Source organism: Dipodomys merriami, unplaced genomic scaffold, assembly GCF_024711535.1.
Source record: "Dipodomys merriami isolate MVZ:Mamm:240054 unplaced genomic scaffold, mDipMer1.0.p SCAF_391, whole genome shotgun sequence".
NCBI lineage: Eukaryota > Metazoa > Chordata > Mammalia > Rodentia > Heteromyidae > Dipodomys > Dipodomys merriami.
The window spans coordinates 560,828-568,581 of NW_027205504.1; the positions used below are offsets into that span (position 1 = coordinate 560,828).

A 7,754-nucleotide genomic window follows, 5' to 3' on the forward strand; every position below is an offset into this window, starting at 1 on the left:
TAAGCTCAAGGCTAGTGCTGTACCACTTGAGCCACAATGCCAATTCCGGCTTTTCTCTTTTTGCTTATGTGGTGCTGAGGAATCGAACTCAGGGCCTCAGGCATGCAAGGCAAGCGCTCTACAAATGAGCCACCTTCCCAGCCCCATATAAGGGCCTTTCTAAGGTCACGATTTAATACACTGATGTCAAACTAACTTTTAATTATATGAGTTACATATATTTTTACACTTGTAATTTTGTAATCAATTTTAAATGTTTTTCATTTCTTGCATCCGAAGAATGAAAAATTTGGAATACTTCACAAATTTTCATATGATCTTTGTGCAAGTGCCATGTTAATATCTGTATTGTTGTAATTTGGGTATACATGCTGCTAAAGCATGTAGTATCCTCTAAATTAAATAGTTAATGTTGCAATCTTTATACAGGCTTATATCCTTGGGTGCCTATTTGATACAAGGAAACATTATTGTTTCTAACAGTGCTATTGATTTTATTTCCCTGAAATTCTGTGAATAGTGGAAAAATTATATTGTTCAGTCTAATGCTCACATTTGCAATTTTTTGTCAATTACTATTTTAAATATTTTCCATTTTGGATTTGATTGTACTTTCAAGTATGGATAACTAGGTCCAAAGGTGATGGCTGTTTCAAGTAGTAATTTATCCAAATGAGTTAGTTCTGTGGAGTTATTTGATTCAAAGTAAGCCTTGCTTAAGAGCTACTTCTAAACTTCTGCAGTTGAAATTTTCCCAGATGAGGTCTTACTTTCCCCAAATGAGATCCTAGGATCCCAGCACCAGGTTATTTGCATCATCAGATAACATGGGCAATACTTCTCACCTAGGCCCATGCAACATGCCAATAGAAACTAATTGAATACGCATATCAATTTCTCGTTTCCTATATTTCAAGTCCCCAATTCCTTGAGATGCAGGAATTATCAGTAAGCAAGTGTGAAATGCAACGCAACTTAAAATGAAGGAGGAGATCACAAAATCTGAGAGACAGTGCTGTAATTCAAACTTTCAGTTTACAGATGACCAATCCATATGAGTGAAAAAGATCACAAAATGTCATAAGATTATTTTTAATACCCCTGCTCTAATGAGTAATGAAATAATATCAGTCCAGCATAAGTGGTCCAAAAAAGATCCATAATTGCTCTACGTATTTTTGGAAAACTGGACTTAGAGGTCAAATGTAATTTAGAAAAACATTAAGTGAGAATATCCTTAGTGCTTCAAATCATTGGTACTTCAGTTAAACTTGGTTCTGTGATATAAAAATGTTGTCACTCTCAAACCAATGATAACCTACATTTAATCTCCTGAAAGTGTATTCATTTTCAAATAAACGTTTTAAAATTATATTCACCAAAATAACTTTCGACAAGTAGTTGATACTTACTGACATTAAAAGTTTTTCAAGTGTAGGGAGCAAGTTACAATAGAGTTGATTTATTTACCCAGCACCAATGACTAACAGGTTCAACCATTCATTAAAGTGTAGAAATAGTACCACCCACCATTTGTGTTGTTCAGTAGGTGCCTTCAAAAAATGTGTTCAATAGATCAGCCTCCCATATTCCAAACCCAAAGGTTAGCTAATGAAGTAAATTTCAACAAAATAGTTGTTGGGTCTTAGTCCATCCCATGAAAGACAGACGGGGTCCAAAGAAAGGTTAGTGTGGCCAGTAGCCTGTTCCCCAGCCTCCCTTAGCCAGGGAGAAAATCAGACGCAGCAGGGAGTCAAGTCAAGCTGTAAACTCGTTTCTTAACACAAAGCAAGCCCTTTTTAAAGCAAAAAAGAGCACGTGACATGGGAGGGGAGGAAGAGGAACCAATCACTGTAAAGGTCACACCCTATCATGCACCTAAACTTCCACGGGCTGGTAATGCACTAAACGTAAAGCAAATTGGTCTCTGCCCACTCAACGCCCTCTCAGAGCCATCTTGGCTGCCCATGTGCTCCACAAATAGTGACAATAGTCACAAATAGTTGGTTATCATATGTTGTTTTATGTTTTCTCTATCTGTCTAACATAGTAAGAAATATGATTTTAAGTCTTGAATATGAGTACTCATCAGAGATGTGACAAACATAAAATCTGTCTTCTATTTCTATCATATTCCTCTATAATAGTAAATCTTAGTTTTCTTCTTTTTCTAAAACCTACAAGTAGGAGAAAATATTATCCCAGGTAAAATAAAATAATCACACACCATTGTACAAAGCCATTTATAAAAATTGATAATTAGGAATACATTCTAAGCCATTTTTAAACTCTTTTTGACTAAAGATCAATCTTTCAAATAGATGTGAATACAATCATGTCAAGGTGCTTCGCATCTCCATTCTTGCAAATTGTTACTGCAGATGAGTGAATTATGGAAATATAAGCTGACATCAGTTAAAGTGTATGCAGGATTGAATGTATATAAACCTTTCAAAGTATTATCAAACATTTTAACAGAATGAGTATCAGAGAGGAAGTTGAAACCAGAGAGGAATAATAGTAAAGATGAAAAATTGAACAAAGGGTAAGTACAGCTAGAATACCCAATGTACACATGTGATAAAGGAAGTGATAAATCAGAAATAAATCTTGGAGAAGGGGTTAGTTGAGAATGATAGAAGGAGTGGCTGTGATCCAGGAACATTGGATATGTAGATGGATATATTTAATTGTAACACACTTGCACAACCTTTTGAAATTCAGTTAATAAACAAAACAAAAAAATCAAAAACACACAAAAATCACAACCAAAGAGCAATCTCTAGAGAGTATGAATATGACCTCTCAAAATTTTAAGGAGTTAATGAAGGGCAGTCTTGGGAAAAGCAAATAAAGCTTTTCAAAGAGGGCAGTTTGGGGTAATAGAGGGTTTTGAACAGGTTTAAATAGATTGTCTAAGGTTATAAATCACCTACATCAGCTGCAAATATTATCTTTCTTCAGCTAATTTTCTTTAGATGAACTGGATACTCCAGCCCTCAGCCACACTTGATAGCTTGATAATATAAAATGGATGAAACAAGATCAAGAACCCATTGCTCCACTGGAGAGAAAACAATCCTCTATGTTTTCTTTCATCTCTTCACTACTTTTTCTTCATACATTTAAGTGGATTTTGAATTATATTTTTCCTTCTTTGTTCTGGCAAAGTAATTGGTCAAATAATTCACTAAATATTATTTGCCATTTTTTATCATGCTGTTGAATTAGGCAAGCGAGTCCATTAAACTTCCCTCTTGCGTTTGGTTGCCATGAAACAACATCTATATTAATGAGGAAAAATCTAATGTAAAGGTTTCTCTCCAGAAAACCAGTCGAAGAATCTGTGATCACAAATATTTGGTTATACATTTTACTTTTTTCTGTTACCTTGAATGTCTTCTTGTGTCTAAAGTGCCCAGAAAAATAAGTACTCCATCACTTTTTGGTTTAATCAATTCTAACCTCAAAGATATATTTTGCTAACAAGATGCTTAGAAGAATTAAAAACTACACCACTTTTATCTTCTCTAAAGACTCTCCTTAGATACCATATAAGGAACAGAAAAGTTATTCCTTGCAAAATGATTTCAATAGATTATTTTTGTCTTGGGCTTGCATTGGCTCAACAAGATGTATGAAGGAGAATAGAGTTAAATTACCATACCTTGAAAGGACAATGTTTCTATGTCCTACTTCTATGTGCTTCTATGTTACAAAAGGACAATGTTTCTACGTCCTACTTCCATGTGCTCCTCTTAGCTCTTGCTTGATTTCCAATTTATCACGGCTCCTTGGCTTTAGGTCTAGTGAAGCTGAAGGACTACACAGCCCCAGTCACTGCTACATCTTCACGGTTTCTCTTTTAAAATTTTCTTAAGTTGCCTCATTTGGATGTGGAATTTATTTTCATGTCTTCATTCAATCAGTTCTGCAGTGTAGTGAGCCAGATAAGCTCTGTCACTTTAGGTAGCAAAAATATTAAGACAATCTATCTCAAAAAGTTTGGGCCTCCCTCCACTGCTTAAGCCAACATGTTAGCTAGGGCTTCTAAGAACAATTTTCTAACCTTTTCTATTTTCAATTATTTTCTAATCCCAAAACTTTTTGGCTTATGTAATTTGTCTTCACTATCTCATGTTAAAAGGATATTATATATCAGGAGCCACTTAGAAATGTGAAATCATTGGTTAGAAATATCCAATCAGATTTTTTTTCTGTGTTTCACTGTTTCACATGAAAAAACATTGTGGAGAGTGTTATGAAGAGAAAAGTGTAACCCAATACCTTCTTTCATTTTGGAGGGCACTTTCTCCCTAAATATTTTGACCCAAATTTTCATTTTCAGAGAATTACTGTTTGATAATTAAAGGTTAATTCACAAATTTTGATATCTTATGTTTTTAAGAATTTTGTATTTAAATTCCACTACAACCTTGTTTCACACATAAGAGTATATTTCCAGGGTAAGGACAATTCTCAAGGGAACCTACAGGATTTACAGCAAGGTTTCTGAGATTTGTTTGTTTAGTGTGAAAAAGTGCTATCTTCACCCACATTGCTTCCTCTCTACTAAGTTTCCATGGACTTCTTTGCATGAAAGCCTATTTTCCCAGGCAATTTTAAATTTTCTTAATAGGTTACGTTGTTTAAATTTTTGAACAATTAAAATTTAAACTCTTTTGAAATTCCTTTATCAGAATCCCGAATTCACCAATCCTAATTCCATCTTTAACATAAAAAATTTAACATCTTGTTTTCATGATATAGTGCCCATGCAACTATTATTTTCCCATGACTTTGTTATGCATATATATGATCATATACGTTGATGCTGAGCAAAATGAAATCCAAGATAAAAATCCAAGATATTGCCGTGCGCTGGTGGCTCACGCCTGTAATCCTAGCTACTCAAGAGGCTGAGATCTGAGGATCACGGTTCAAAGCCAACCCGGGCAGGAGACCGTGAGACTCCTATCTCCAATAAAACCACCAGAAAACCGGAAGTGGCGCTGTAGCTCAAGTGGTAGAGCGCTCGGCTTGAGCTGAAGAGCTAAGGGACAACGCCCAGGCCCGGAGTTCAAGCCCCACGACCGACAAAAAAAAAAAATAAATAAATAAATAAAATAAAATAAAATCCAAGATATTTTTATTTGCAGTTGTTGTTTTAAATGTCCTATGTGATTTCTATTTTCTATGGGTTTTTTCCCTATGGTTTATACCTGCTGTGTTTGATTTTGTTACCCTATGTATTGTGTATTCATTTGCCTTAATTAGAGAAGGGAAGAGGAACAGCAATGGGTTTTTTCCCTATGGTTTATCCCTGCTGTATTTGATTTTATTACCCTGTGTATTGTGTATTCATTTACCTTAATTAGAGAAGGGAAGAGGAGCAAAGGACAAAGCGCAAACCAAATGCAATAGCAATACTCACAAGACAATATGTTGGAAATGTACATTACAACTTGTGAAGGGTGAAGGGGTGAAGGAAAACTGTGAGAAAAATGAGGGAAGGGTAACAAGTTTTAAAAGTTATGTATTCACTACTTACAATTACTGTAACTCTACTGTACATCACTTTGATAATAAAATTAAAAATAAGCTGTGTAAAATATAATTACACTGTATTGGTACAGGAAATATTATTGTTTATGTAGTAACTTTTAAAAAAACAATACTATTTGGCATCTAATTTGAATTAATTACCCCTTTCCTATCAGAGAGTCTTCAACTTGAATGTTATCCAACTAGACAATATTTTCACAATATACTTGCCAATATTTTGAAAAAAGAATAAATTTAGTACTTTTTCATACTAAAACTGAAAACAGTTTAATTTTAAGGAAATCCATAACTTTTATAAGTAAATAAGTTGTTACGAGGACAGAATATATAGGTTCTTCAAAACTTCTATGGTTAATAACTACTCATTTTACAATTCTCAACATTCAATATCTGAGAGATTAAAAACAGTACCTGTTTGCATCTTATGAAATTGTGCAATAGATACAATTTCCAATGGGCGTTAACAGATTGAGAGGTAAACAGAAAAATAGCCACATTCTGGTAGAGAATAAAACTCTGAAGCATCTGTACTAATTAATTCTTCAAGAGTAAGCAATAATTTTTATCAGAGTAAGCTATTATTTCTATGATCATCAGTCCCAAGATTTATGCCGTAAAGTCATCCTAGCCCAACAATTTCCAACTTGTAAGGTGCACCTTAAAATTCCTTAATTAACATAATGATTAGCTTATCTCCATTATGAAAAGAATACTACACTTCTAATGTGATGCCCTCCTTGTTCTGGAAAGAACACCACAATAAACGAGCTGCATCATTTCCCCCCATTGACATTCTTGAGATCAGAACACTTGCAATCATTAATTATATTTATACATTTTAACTCTCATAGATATTCAGGATGAAAAGATCAGAAAATTATGGTTCAAAACCCACCCAGGTAGGAAGGTTTCTTAGATAATTATCTGCAATAAATTTCTCAGGAAAAGCCAGACACAAATGCCACTGAGGTTGAAGTGGTAGGGCATAAACAGGCTCAGAGACCGTGTCCAGGGCCAGAGTTCAAGCTCTATGACAAGCCAATACAACAAAAACAAAAATGAAAACAAATCCTTAACCTAGCATTTTTCCCAATTTGTAAAGTGGAACGTAATTAAGGGAATGGCTTGTTGCATTACATATAGGTAGATGAAAGATGTCACACAATTACTCTCTTCATACCATAGTATACCAAACCCTCAAACAATTGCTCATTTTCAAAAATGATAAATTAATGTCATTTGTTTGTTGGCTACTCTGTCTACATTATTCACATTATCATGTTATACATGAACTGTTGGAATTATCTATTAACTAAGTTCTAATTATAACTCTCTTGAAAGTATATTCTAGGAAAATAGAATGCCAGAATCATTTGTGAATTTGTCAATTAAACCTTCTACTTATAAACAGTTTTGTAGTATCCTATAGAATATGAAATTACAAACAAAACCAAAATATTTATTTTAAATCACAACTCTAATTTAGCAAGGTCTACAAAGTCTTACATTACAAGTACTTTGATATTTCTTCAGGCTTAACCATTTGTAATCCTTCATCATTTCTTTGGAATCCAACACAATGATGCTTACTTAATTTTGCAATTTTTTTGATGGGAATCATGAGCCATTTAGCATCTAGGAATGTTCTGTAATGAAGAGAGCACTTAAAACACATCTGAGGATTATATATGAGTTTCATTTCAATAGAAAAGTTGACTTCTGAAAACATAGTGAAAAAATTAGCCCAAACTTCCAACTGTGTATTCCTTTCTTGTTGTTTAGTTTGTTTAATTGACACAAAATTATACTACCTTGTCCAGGAAAGGTATGTAATTCCATTCTCTAATCTCCTGTCTTAGTCTGAGTGCTAGAATTCCAAGCTTGTATCACACTGCGCTGCCATAGTTTGTTGGTTTATTTAATGTAGAAACAGACTAGCAATTCTGAATTTCTCCTATGATCTTATCCACTAGATGACTGCTCAGACTGTTTATGTACAATTTTCAAAGACATTCTGACATTTGACACAGTATATGAACATTTTCAGATGCACCTGCAGGAGTCTCTGATTAATTCCTCTGATCCAGTCACTTTGATAATGATTACTTCAGTCTCTTACTATCTCTGGTTCCTACCTATGTAATATTCTCAATTTTTTTGAAGAAAGTTCACTTGAGGGCTTTCTAGTA

At 34.0% G+C, this 7,754-nt stretch overlaps 1 pseudogene; it reads right to left on the bottom strand.

Moving 5' to 3' along the window:
• Nucleotides 1-283: 283 nt before the first annotated feature.
• On the bottom strand, nt 284-383 carry LOC138805393 (U6 spliceosomal RNA; annotated as a pseudogene).
• Nucleotides 384-7,754: the final 7,371 nt, after the last annotated feature.